Raw genomic sequence first — 13,414 nt, forward strand, 5'->3', positions numbered from 1 at the left:
CATGCTCCGTCATATTTGGGGCTGGCAAGGTGGTGCAATGGTTAGACTGTTAGACCTGGAGTCAGAAAGACTCATCTTCCTGAATTCAAATCTAGCCTCAGACACACTTACTTGCCCTGAACAAATCACGCCACCTTGCTTGCCTCAGTTTCCTCATCTGTAAAATGAGCTAGAGAAAGAAATGGACAGTCATGCCAGTGTCTCTGCCAAGAAAACCCCAAATAGGGTCACGAAGAGTCAGCCAGAACTGCAACAACAACAATATTCTCAAGTGCTGCAAGACCACGCCAGTGGGTCCTGCCAAGCCTGGAGAAGCTGTGATGGTGAATGGGACCAGCGTCTTTCTCTGAAGCCAAGGCTGGCTTTCTTTGGAGGGGTGCATTGCCATGAAGCAGGGCAGGGGTATGGGGGTGGAGGGGGCAGTGCAGAAGGCTTCCTAACGCCTGGAGGAATCTCCTCTGATGGAGAATGCACTGGCTCCCGGAAGGCAGCGATGGTTTTCATTTTTGTCCTTGCGTCTCCATCGCCTAGCACAGTGCCTGACATATTGTTGTTCAGTCTCTTTGTGAATCTGCGGACCACAGCTCGCCAATACTGTCCAAGGGATTTTCTTGGCAAAGATCCTAGAGTGGTTTGCTATTTCCTTCTCCAGTGGATCAAGGTAAACAGATGTTAAATGACCCGTCCAAGGTCACATAGCCAGTAAGTGTCTAAGGCTGGACTTGATCTCAGGTCTTCCTGATTCTAGGCTCAGTGCTCTATCCCCTGAACCTTCTGGCCACCTCTAATGGTACATAATAAGTGCTTAATTGACTTGCACTGAAAGCAACTCATTCCATTGGGAAAGCAGCAACAAAAATGGGAGTCTGGATATGACCTGATAGCTGTTGAGATCGTGTGATTTGGGGCTTTTGCTTTTATTTCCATGATCCTATGATTCTTTTCAAGTAAGTGCAGAGAATGTGGTGTGCTTAAAACGATGACTCACTGAACTTAAAATCCTCAAGAACACTCCCCCTTCCCTGTGGCTTAAGTCACTTGCCTGTTTGTGTTGGAGGTGGGATTTGAACCCAGGGCTCATTGACCCTCAGGCTAGCCTGCTATCCACTGTACCAGGGTGAAAGGGAGTCATTCCACCCTTGTGATTCGGTGGGATGTTTGGGGGGAAAGGCCAGCTGGCCCACGTGTCTCCCCTATTTATACCTTCAGCTGCCTGACATCTGTAGAGTAGCACTTTTCCTGGGAGTAGTGATTTATTCTCGGGATTTACACTATGGAATAATCCCTCCTATGATCTATTTATGGGGTCGGATAAACCTGAAACAGACAAATGGAGGGACCCGGACTGACAGCGTCTCCTAGTTCTGGCACTCTGAGAGAAAGCTTGATGGGCTTCCCCCAGCTAGGGGATCTGGGAGTGGGCTGCCACATCGGGAACATTTGCCATTAAAGGAACTAGTCCGTCCACGTCTCCCAGTATCCATGCCAACTGCATCCTTCCTCTCCTTGGCTGGTCCCCTGGCCCGGGCGGAGGTGTGGCCTTCAGAAATGGACACTTTTGACCTGTAGATGTTGAAGGCGATTTTTGGGGTGAGTCGTTGTAGCTGAAAGTCTGAATTTGGCAGAATGACTTTTCGTAGCCCACTGTCCAGGTCGGGCTCCCAGGCAGGGAAAGGAGATGCATTTCTTGGGTTTTCTTTTTTTAATCACTATTATGTAGACGACTCTAGTATTTGTATCCTTAGGCTTTCAAGTCTTTGGAGTCTTAGAAAGAAAGAAATACTCATAGCCAATGGAGGTTCGCAGAAGATATTCTCAGACTGCAGGAGATAGTAAATGGGGAATGCCAAAAAGGAATTCAAAGGAATTTTACAGAAAGAGAGAGGACATACGGATGTTGAAGGTCTTGTCAAGAGTGAGGGGTGGAGGGCAGCTGGGTAGCTCAGTGGATGGAGAGCCAGCTCTAAAGATGGGAGATCCTAGGTTCAAATCTGGCCTCAGACACTTCCCAGCTGTGTGACCCTGGGCAAGTCACTTGACCCCCATTGCCTTGCTCTTACAGCTCTTCTGCCTTGGAACCAATACCTAGCATTGATTCTAAGACAAAAGATGAGGGTTAAAAAAAAAAAGATTGAGGGGTGGCTGATGCCCAGCCTCGCTACTCCATTGGCATCTTTACAGTGTCAAAAGAAATGAAGGATTCCCAGCATGTTTGGCGAGCCGCCATCATGACTGTATGGGAGATAGTAGCGGGCAAGAGTTCTACGGGGCCAGCAGAGAGAGATGGTTCCCTCTCTGTATTAGTAAAAGGAACATTCACATAGATGAAGTCACTTAACCATCGGATAGAGGGATTATCATGAAAGAAAAAGAAAACATGGAGCAGAAGGGCTGGCAGATCTCAGTCTTTCAAGGAAGAAAGATGGAGATGATGGCTTTTGAGTGCCATCAAATTCTGAGCCTTTTGTCCCTGGCAATATTCACTGTTTGCAGTTACGTTTTCTACGAGGATTCCTTTTCTTCTCACTGGTGTCCTCAGACAGGTGCCAGTGAAATCATGCTAATTGTAACGGAGATTCTTCTGTTTGTAAATTGAATGATCGCAAATTGGCGAAGGGAATCTGACTGTTTAAAGACATTCTGATGGAAACCTTTTAAAAAATGAAGTCACGTCTGAGGGCTGATGGGGTAATGTACGAAGATGGAGACTGGTTTACGAATATTAGCGCATTTATCCTCAACAACTTGAGAGGGAGATGCTATTGTGACTACTATGATGGATGTGAATGATAATTTCCTAATTTAAATTAAAAAGAGATTTTTGTATATATATACACAGTTTTTTTGATGTGGTGTATTGACATCAATTATTTAGTAAAGATATTATATATTATTTAGAAAACAAATATTCTTTTATCTTTTATTATATTTTTAATACAATTCAATTCCTGAAATCCTGGATTCCTTATTATTATTATTATCATTATTATTATTTTGATCTGGGGAACTGAACATTTTAGTCATTTTCTAAGTAGAGTTCTATTTATTTATTTACTTTCTTGACAAACTTTATTGAATTAATTTAGAACATTTCCCCATGGTTACATGATTCACGTTCTTTCCCTCCCCTCCTCCCACCCCCCTCCCATAGCCGATGCTCAATTCCACTGGGTTTTACATGTCATTGATCAAGACCTATCTTAGTAGAATTCCAAATTGTTTTCTAGAGTCGACATAGAGTTTTATAGCTCCACCAACAATGTACAGTATGCTTTTTTTAAAAAAAATTCTGTTTTACAATTCCTCCAGTAACATCGACAGTTCACACCATTAGTCATGTTTGCCAGTTTACTGAATTGTGAAGAGAAACCTCAACCTTGCTTTGATTTTCATTTCTCTTATTAGTTAATGGAAGAAACCCATTGTATGGTGGTTAATAGTTAGCAATTATTCTTTTGAGAACAGTTTCTTCAAGTCCTTCCATCTTTTATCCATTGAGTTATGGCTTTGATCTCATCTGTTTTTTGGTGGTTCCTTTATACATGTTGAATAGTAGACTCTTTGCAGAGTCCCTCCCACCCCGTCAATTTTTAAATATAATTATATTAATTTCATTTGTACAAAATATTTTCATTTAATCAAGATGACCCACTTTATCTTTTAGGATTATCTTTCTCCCTTTCATGGCTGACAATTCACCTCCTGGCTGTCAGGGTGAAGGCACTGGGCCTGATTCCCTTCTAATTGTTTTATGGTGTGACTTTTAATATTCAAATCACATAGCAATTTTGAATTTATTGTGATATATGGTGCAAGATGTTAGTCTAAGCCTCATTTTTCTAAACTGCTTTCTCGTTTTCCTTGAGTTCTCTGTCTCTCTGTCTCTGTCTCTGTCTGTCTCTGTCTGTCTCTGTCTCTCTGTCTCTGTCTTTTTCTGTCTCTCTCTGTCTCTCTCTGTCTGTCTGTCTGTCTGTCTCTCTCACACACACACACACAACATTATGTGCTTGGATTTATCAAACACCGGGGTATCGGGTTCAGTTGTTTCTGCTTCTTTCTTTCCTCCATAATTTTGAATTTTTGATAAAAAAAAAAAACAGGTTCAAATAGTTTTTGGGATCACAAAGAGGGCAGCCAACTGCTCTCAAACTCTACTTTTATTTTCATGATGTCCTTTGAGATTCTAGATCTTCTTTTCCTCTAAATTAATTTTGGTATTCTTTTTCTGGCTCTGTAAAGTGGCCCTTTGGCAGTTTGATTGATGCTGCATTAAGTCTGGAAACCTGATTTAGTTCTCATTGTCCTTTTTGTTATATTGGCTCATCCCAGCCAGGAACAATACCGAATATCCCTCTAGTGATCAGAGATATTCTTTATTCATTTAAATAATGCTTTAACATCTTATCTGTAAAGGTCTTGGCACTGCCTGAGCAGATTGTCTCCCAGGCATTTTATGCATTTGTAGTTACTTTTGAGCAGGCCTTTTTTTCTATTATTCCCTCCACAGTTTTATTATTGATAGATAGATATGCTTCTAGGTTTGGGGGTTCATTGGACAGCCTGCTGTATCACTGAAGCTGTTGCCTCAGTTTCTTGGCTGTTTTCTAATTAAATAAGCATGTGATCAATGAAGACCTAATAATAGTTTTTATCGGGGACTTGAAGATGTCAAGCAGCTGATCTCATTTATCCTTGTAACAACCTTGGGAGTTAGAAGCTATTATCGTTTCCATTTTACAGGTGAGGCCACTGAGTCTGAGGTAGGTGAAGTGACTTGTCCAGGTTAACACAAGTTGGAAGTGGCCGAAGCTGCTTTGCGAACCTGCATCTTTCTGACTCTGCTGTCCCAGTTGCCAGAAAAGAATAGTTTGGTTTCTTCTGCCCCTGTTTAGATGTTTAATTTCTCTATTCTTATTGCTTTTGGCAGCATTTGTAGAAATTTGTTCAATTCCAGATGGCAAAGGAGCTCAGTGGAGGCTGTGGGACTTCAGTGTGTGCGTCTGTCGGTAGGATGCTGTCTTGGTACAAGGGCATTTGGAGGGGGGGGGCACCATCAGCTGGCGTGACCAGGAAGTGTCTCTCCGAGAAGGGGGCAATTGATCTGAGTCTTAATTATAAATAATAGAGGGAGAGAGCATTCCAGGCATGGGAGCCTGCCAGCGTGGCAGCATGGAGATGGGAGATCCGTTATTATGCAGGAGAAATAGGAAGAAGGCTGTTCTGATTAGTCTTTAGGGTCTACGAAAGGCGTGTGCATGGGACATCTCTCCTTTCCTGCTCAGAATGAAGACATTCCCCCAGGTTTTTCCAGTTCTGAGTATGTAGATTGCCATCTAAACCCCACCCTTCCTTCCAGTTTCCTTATTTCTCTCCAGGGTGCTGCTGTCTTTTCCAGTCACCCAAGTTTACAACTTTGGCTTTATCCATCATTGTTGCTTTTAACCAGTAGCCAAATCTGCTGATTTGTCCTCTTGAATCAGTTCCTTTATTTGCAGCTGCTGCCTTGGTTTAAGCCCTCACCACCTCATACCTGGATTATTTTAGGATCCTCCCGGTTAGTCTTTCTGCTTCCCAATCCATCCATTCCAAAATAATCCTCCTAAAACCCAGGTCCAGCAGTGCCTCTCCCATACTCAGCCATCAGCGACTGCCCCATTAGAAAAGCCAAGCTCTTCTCCTGAGATTTATGCCCTCCATCTTCCTGCTCTATCCTCCTACATCAGACAGATCTTACGCTGCTCCCATTCCACCACTCGGCGTCCTGGATGAACTCTCTGACTCGCTGTTTTCCTACAGTGCGTGACATCTCGGCTCCTTCTTCACTTCTGTATCTTAAGACTCTTTGGGGCTGCCATTTCCTAGGAGAGGTCTTCCTTGATTCTCCCAGTCATCATTCCTTCCCATGTCCCCAAGGACTTGCCATTTGCTTTGTGTGTTTTACATTTATTTACCTGGATTCACGTTTCCCTTCTAGAGAATGGCTGGGACTGCTTCCTTTTGCCTTTGTGTCCCTAGTGTCTATATATGTCTGTCTGTCTGTCTGTCAATACACACACACACACACACACACACACACTCAGGATGGGGAGAGAGCTGGCCTTGGACCTGCTGAAGCTGATATATGACTTGTTATAGTTTTTGGAGATTAAGAATCACCTCAGAAATTGGGTATTAATCCCAATCTTTCTGCCTCTGACTTCCTGTGTGACTGGGCAAATCACTATACTCTGTGTGCCTCAGTTTCCTCACAGGTAAAAGACTGGGCTTAGGACAGTGATGGTGAACCTTTTAGAGACCAAGGGCCCAAACTGCAACCCTAACCCTGAATGTGAGCTGTCCCTTTAACCCAGACAGGGGAGGGAGGAAGCACTTCTGTTGGGCTGTTGGGTAGAAGGACAGGTGATGGGAGAAATGTCCTCAGGTGAGCATGGAGAGAGGGAGGGGAACAAGTTCCTCCAGCACGATGTGTGCCATAGGTTTGCCAACATGGGGTTAGGGGATTGGATTTGATTCCTGTCCAGCTCCAAATGAGTGATTCCAAGACAGGGGTGATTCAGCTTGCCAATAAATACTTGACAAGTAGTTTTTGAGTCCTAAATCTTGGAACTGCGGAGTGAGTTTTAGCAGATAACACTGACGATGAAAGGCAAGTTTACAAGGCTGATTGTAGGTGTTTTTTCAGACCTTACATGGATCCAGTTAATGGTTTGTTAAGGCTGGAAGATATGAACCTTAAACAGTGCAACTCAAGTCCTGAGAAATCAAAGGCTCTGAGAAGGGAAATGATGACTCTGAGATCATGGGTCGAGTTAGTGACCCAACCCACCGCAGAACCAGAATTCTGTCTCTTATCTCACCGACTGTCTTGTGCACACCAGGGCGATGTCCTGGTTGTTGGCGGCAAGCCCTGGTTTTGGGGAGAAGGGTGCTACAGAATTGACTGGAGAGCCTGAGGAGGATGCTTTCTAACTGCCATTTCCTGTGGTTGAATGGATTTAAAAACAAAACAAAACTGTTCACATTTAAGTCAGCCTTAGATGATGGGTTGGCCCTCACTTCTTCACAGTCCACTAACTGCCCTCGCCTGCTCAGCTTTATGGGTTAACGGCATTTCCTGATGTTGGCCACTTTTCTAACATTTCCTTTCTATGTTCAGGTTTCTCTCTTCCCTCCCCCTCTTTTTTTCCCCTCTCCTCTCCTCTCCTCTCCTCTCCTCTCCTCTCCTCTCCTCTCCTCTCCTCTCCTCTCCTCTCCTCTCCTCTCCTCTCCTCTCCTCTCCTCTCCTCTCCTCTCCTCTCCTCTCCTCTCCTCTCCTCTCCTCTCCTCTCCTCTCCTCTCCTCTTCTCTTCTCTTCTCCTCTTCTCTCTCTCTCTCTCTCTCTCTCTCTCTCTCTCTCTCTCTCTCTCTCTCTCTCTCTCTCTCTCTCTTTCAATGGGTTTGTAGAATCTTTGGGCTGAGACTATCATGTGAATATTGAGTTCTTTTTCCCTTCCCAGTAGCTTTGAAAGGCTGAGAAAGAAGTTAAAGGCTTGTTTAGGCACGAGAGGGGGATGAAAAGATTTGCCCATGAAATGGTGAAATTTCTGAATTCAGTTCAGTTTAGCAAACTATATCCAGATGACTTTATTAGGAATGAAAGTCATTGACAAATCAGAGGGCAGTCCCTAGCCTCAATGGGCTTACAGTCTCCCAGAAGCTTGCTCTATTATAGATCACTAAATACTAAGTATATACAAAGTATGGGCATCCAGGTGGTACAGTGTATAAAGTGCCAGGCCTGAAGTAAGGAAGATCAGAGTCCAAATCTGACCTCTGATGCTTGCCAGCTGGGTAACTCTGAGCAAGTCACTTCATCCTCTTTGCCCCAGTTTCCTCATCTGTAAAATGAGCTGGAGAAGGAAATGGCAGACTACTCTAATATCTGTGCCAGGAAAACTCAAGTGGGGTCATGAAGAATTGGACATGACTGAAATGACTGAGCAACAACAACATATACAAAGTGATGCCAGGAAGAGGATGATGCTTATTAGAGTGATCAGGGAGCGCCTCATGTAGAAGGTGGAATGTGAGCTGGGCTATTCCTTGAAGGAAGCTTCATGAGATAGAGGTGAGGAAGCGCTGTATTCCAGAAAAGATGCCGAGGTACCAAAGTAAGGGATGGGATGTCCCTGTTTGGGAAACACTCAGAACACAGGCACTGGCAGGTTCAGCTCAGCAGTGCTTTTCAAATCAAGAGATGATTTCCTTCATTCTGTGACATTTTGACTTGGGCCTTGATTTCGTCCAGCTGGTCATAGAATGATTTCATATTACTCTAAAATTTTTGCTCATCTTTGAGAGGACAATTCAGGATTTCTGTTTTGCTTCCCTTTGGATCTCCAGTTCAAAGCCTGGTACACACAAAGTGCCTAATAAATGCTTGTTGACTTGCCTTTCTCGTTTCACCCTAGTGAATGTTATTCATTAGTGTTTGAGATGGACAATGTTCATGTTTTCCTTCCTTAAACCAACAATATTTATGGTAGCCTCTTGGGGGAATAGAGAGTCACTGTCTTCCTTATTCAAGCCTTTTTGCTTTAGGTTGTAATAAAAATAAATATGGTAACTTGTGGAATGTCGGAAGTATGGAAGGATGGGATTAAAAAACAGGACTTTGAAGAGTTCTTTAAATGGGAAAAATCAGATCTTTAGCTAAAACCTGAGAAACATGGTGCATTGAATTCTTCTGGACTCACATTGGATATGCAGAGAAGTCTTTCTGGGACAGCCCAGCTTCCTTTGCTGGGGGGCCACCAGTCCTTGCTGAGCTTGAGCCTCGATGTCCGTCAGTGTTCCTCTTTCGGATGCTCTGAGCCGTCTTGTTCTCATGGGTAGCAGGGACAATGAACACCTTTTGGATCCCCCCTTTTTGGTCCCTTCCTCAACCTTGGTCACATTTCCTTTTGATGGTTTCTTGGAAAGGAGAAGTGATCTGCCCTTTCAGGGGAGGCGGACTGTTGTGCCAGTTGTCATTGCTGCCATTGTCATCGCCATCGTCATGATGTTTATGAACTGCCTTATAGCTTGCAAAGCCCTTTGCCTACTATATTCAATTCATTCATTGAACTCACTTATTAAGCTCCTCCTGATGGTTTAAATGGGCATCAAGGTGGTACAGTGGTAGAGTGCCAGATCCAGAGTCAGGAAAACTCATCTTCCAGAGTTCAAATCTGGCCACAGACACTTCCAAGCTGAGAAATCCTGGGTGAGTCAGTTGGTTGTTTGCCTCAGTTTCCTCATCTGTAAAATGAGCAGGAGAAGAAAAGGACAAACAACTCCTTTTGTGTCATGTAGCCCTTGAAGTGTCAAGTGAAGCCCATGGATCTTTTTATAAGTGCAATAAGAGAAAATAACAGAATTACTAAGTAAGCTAATTATGTTGGAAAAATATTCATTGATTTCTGGTTAATTATCCCTAGAGGAGAGGGCCACTGAGGTCTGGTCACAGTGGAATTCTGGGATTCTTCCCTGTATTAGCAGTTGTTTTTTTGTGAGTTGTCACAGCTACGACAAATTGGCCGATGGGTGGCCAGTCTTGCTGAGCTACTCCCCAACCTTGGCCAGGCCTGTTCTAGGTTGGTGGTCCTATTCTCTGTGCTTCATTGTTTTCCAGTTCAGGTGAGTGTGGACGTTCCGTGTTGGTCACCTCCTTTGGTGGGGGGGTCATGGGAGCTGGGCTTTAGTCCTAGGACTGCCTGTTCAGGGCCAGAAAGAAATGGGGCTCGCTTTGAAAATGAAACTTATTCTCGGAAAGTAGGACTCTTGGCAGCCAGGAGCAGTGGCCGCACACCTTCCCTCTGGACTCGGACCTTGTGATTTCCATCTGCTGATCCTCGCTACACCCCATGCATCATCCCTCTGAGGGGGGAAGGAGCCATGGAACATTGATTTTAGCGGGTCAGAAGATTCTTTTTTGAACCTCTCAGCAAAGTTGGGTTAAATAACAAAGTGGCCTCTTTGAGTGTTTGTCCCTTTGTTTTGTTTTTCCAAATCCATATCCTTGGAATACTTTACAAAGTTTCCCATCATCCTAGGAGAGTGTTAGAAAGAAACCATCAGCAGCTTTTGGGAAATAAAGGATTTTTTACAAGACCAGCTCGTGTCTACTTTGTTTCTTTATTTCAGCTTAAAGGGAAGTTAGGGTTAGGAAAAACCATCTTGGTGGATGGGCTAAACCAGGATGGAGTATCTGACAGGCATCAGACCTGTAGGAGAGTTGGGGGGTGTCTATCCCAAGCCCGTGAAGATTCTCCTGGTGGAATGGAAGGATGAGAACAATTTGTTCCAAAGGCCATGAAGGAGGCATGGTGGAATCCTCAGAGCTTAGTCTGCCTCGGTCATCCGGTGACTGATGGGCCATCGCCAGCTGTCCTGACTTTTGTCTTGTCACTCGACTTCATTGACTCGGAAGAGAAAGTGAGGCTGACCACTTTGTGAGACTCTGCCTCTCTTACATCCAATTCATGTGGAAGACAAGATGGCGCCCCGTGATGGCATTGGTCCTCTTCAGAAGTGAAGGCTAAGGGCAATGACAACATTTCGACTTGAAGGGAATTCTTGAAGAGATCGTTTGACTCCTGTTCCCTATGGAGTACCAGTTTAATCATGCCTGAGTCCACGATGCTTCCTCCTCTGTAAAAGGAGGGAGGACGTGAAACTCAGGGGCTTCTGAGGCCCCTTCCAGGTCAGAGTCCATGACCCCATGATCCTCAGATGAAAACCAAATATTCCTGGACTCCAAGAATGTTGATGCTAAAAAAGGCAAGCCAGCTAGGCAGAAGGAAAATTCAGACCTTATATATAGTGACGGCTCAACAGCTAGTTTTCAGATTGGGATTTGAAATTTTTCCCAGAAAACGTTAGCTCTAACTTGAGTTGAAAAATGCATTGATACGTAGTTGGGAATCAAGGCTGTTTAAATTCTCTACTTCAGAGACCATGGTGCCTTCTTGGGCTGAACTTAGAGTCCAAAGACTTGAGTTCAAATCTCACTCAGACCCTTACTAGCCAAGTGATCCTGGGTAAGTGACTCCATCTAGCAGTAGTTCAGTGTCTGACACTTAAGAATCTTAGGGAGTTGCCAGGGCACTGAGACATGAATTGACTTGCCCAGGGTCACATAGCAGGAGGGTCCAGAGACAAATCTTGAACCCATGTCTTCCTGATTCCAAGGCCAGCTGTCAATTACTACAGGTTCTCTTCTGTAGCATAGCAGATGCTTTAAAAGGGGCCCACTCTGCTAGGTCCTGGGGATGTGAAGAAAGATGAAAAGAGTTTCTTGGACGCTCAGGTGATACAGCAGATAGAGCCCCTGGCCCAGAGTCAGGAAGATTCATCTTCCTCTGACACTCAGGATAACTGTACAATCCTGGGCAAGTCACTTAATCCTTTTGCCTTTGTTTCCTCATCTGTAAAATGGGCTGGAGAAGGAAATGGTACTCTACTCCAGTATCTTTTTTGTGTATGTGTGTGGTAGATGAACTCAATTTTACAAGAGAGAAAACAGAACTATTTCTTCATAGCTTATTCCATTTGGGCCAGTATTTTTATTTAATAATACAAAGAGTATCCTGAAGAATTCAGAAAGGGCAGGCGAGGAAGGAGGAGTTGACATGTGGTTATCAGAGAGGTAGAGAGTTAGGAATCGGGTATTAAACTGAAGAAGAATATTGTTGTGGGTGCCAGCCAGCAGGTGTGCTATTAGATCTCCCAAAGCCGACAGCTTCAGGTAGGGTTCAAAGTTCTCTTTTGCTTCATACTTATGGCGAGGAATAAAGTTTTTTAGGACCATCTGAGGAAGAGTCGGGGCTGCGGTCGTCATCACCAATGAAGAAGCCGCTCAGTGGATGCGATTATCGGGGTACTGCGGGCAGAAACTTTCTGCTCAGCTCCTTCCAGTTTTGTAGCGCAAAGATGGATGACGTTGATCCTCAGTTTAGCAGAACTGAAAATGGACAAGCATCAGAGCTGTGTTCATTTAACAGAATGATGGCCATTGTGGAGCTCTCTAAGCTGCTCTCCAAACCCCGCTTCCATATTGGCCATTGTCATGAGAGCAGGCTTGTACGTCACCAAAAGCCTTGAAGAAAGCCATAAATGCCCCGATGGGAAAGAGAGGCTGCTGGGATCCGCATCCATCCGACCGACTCCAGCAGTCCTTCCTCTGGATCTGCTCCAGTGCCTTCGCCAAGAAAACTCCAAATAGGGTTACGAAGAGTTGGACGTGACTCAACAACAATCATGACAGATGATGACTCTTGGGTAGGGAGATGCCAGATTACTAATGTAAGGAGCTCGCCTGGGTTTTATTTGGGAGGTAAAGGTAGGAAAATGGAGCAAGTGGCATCTCTTAGAAGAATCACAAGAGTGGTGGATTTCTTAAAGGTTACCCAGTCCAACTCTAGTAGTTTACAGATCAGGAAACTGAGGCTGGGGGAGAAATGACACAGATTTAAACTCTGCTCTTGTTCCCCCAAGTGAAGGACTCTTTCTACTTCCTCTTCTACAGATGCGAAGTAGACACTTCCTCACAATACCTTTGGGTTAGTGAAAAGAGGAAGAGGTAAGACAAGAGCCAGGGTCCTAGGAAGGGTAGACAAGTGATTGGCTCAATGTGGGCAGAGAAGAATGGACTGTTATTCCTCGTGTTCCAGTCTATAAAAACGATGGCACTGCTTATGAAAATTGACAAAAGCTAGTTTGGAGAAGAAGAAAAAATGCTGCTGAGTTGAGTTTGGGGGACGTTGTGTTGTGGTGGAGACGTCCATGGCTCGCTGGAGAGCACCGAATTCTAGGCTTTTTTTAGACTCCCCTTCTGTGGCGCACTGACTGCTTGTTAATAGGAAGTACACTTGTGGGGGCTTCTGAACTACAGTAATAGGCATAGCCATCACAGGGTTGTTCCCAGAACCCCAAAGTTGCAGCCAGTCTCTGGGGAGAGCCAAGGATTTTGAACACAAGTTGAAGGCGTAGCCAGAGAAATTATTGAATAGAAAAGAGGAGAATCAGACTAGGCAGCCTCTGAGTTTCCTTGTAGCCCCAGATCTATGATTTTATGAACTTAAACATTAGTCAGCATGGTATAGTGGATAGAGAGCAGGCTGAAAAATTTGGAAGCTCTGAGTTCAAATCCTCCCTCTGATGTATAATGTCCATGTGTACTCTAAGACAATAAGCTGTAGATAAAGTGCCTCTTTTCATCCAGAAGCTCCCTCTCCCAGTGGAATCACATCATCTAGCCTTTATGTTTCTTAGCTTTATTGGGGGAAAGAGAAGGTTGAAAGAATGGACCAGACTGCTGTTTGGGGGTGAGTGGGGTGATGAGAACCTGTTGAAGAAAAGGCAAAACGGCTGAATTTGAATTCTCTTCCCTCTG

The 13,414-nt window shown here is 44.4% G+C and overlaps 1 protein-coding gene across 7 annotated transcripts in view; it reads left to right on the forward strand.

Annotated features, from left to right (window-relative positions):
- Positions 1–13,414, forward strand: part of SGMS1 (sphingomyelin synthase 1) — a 248,507-nt gene that overhangs the window by 125,069 nt on the left and 110,024 nt on the right. The gene's annotated exons all lie outside the window — the stretch shown is intronic.

Source organism: Monodelphis domestica, chromosome 1 (assembly GCF_027887165.1).
Source record: "Monodelphis domestica isolate mMonDom1 chromosome 1, mMonDom1.pri, whole genome shotgun sequence".
Classification (NCBI taxonomy): Eukaryota; Metazoa; Chordata; class Mammalia; order Didelphimorphia; family Didelphidae; genus Monodelphis; species Monodelphis domestica.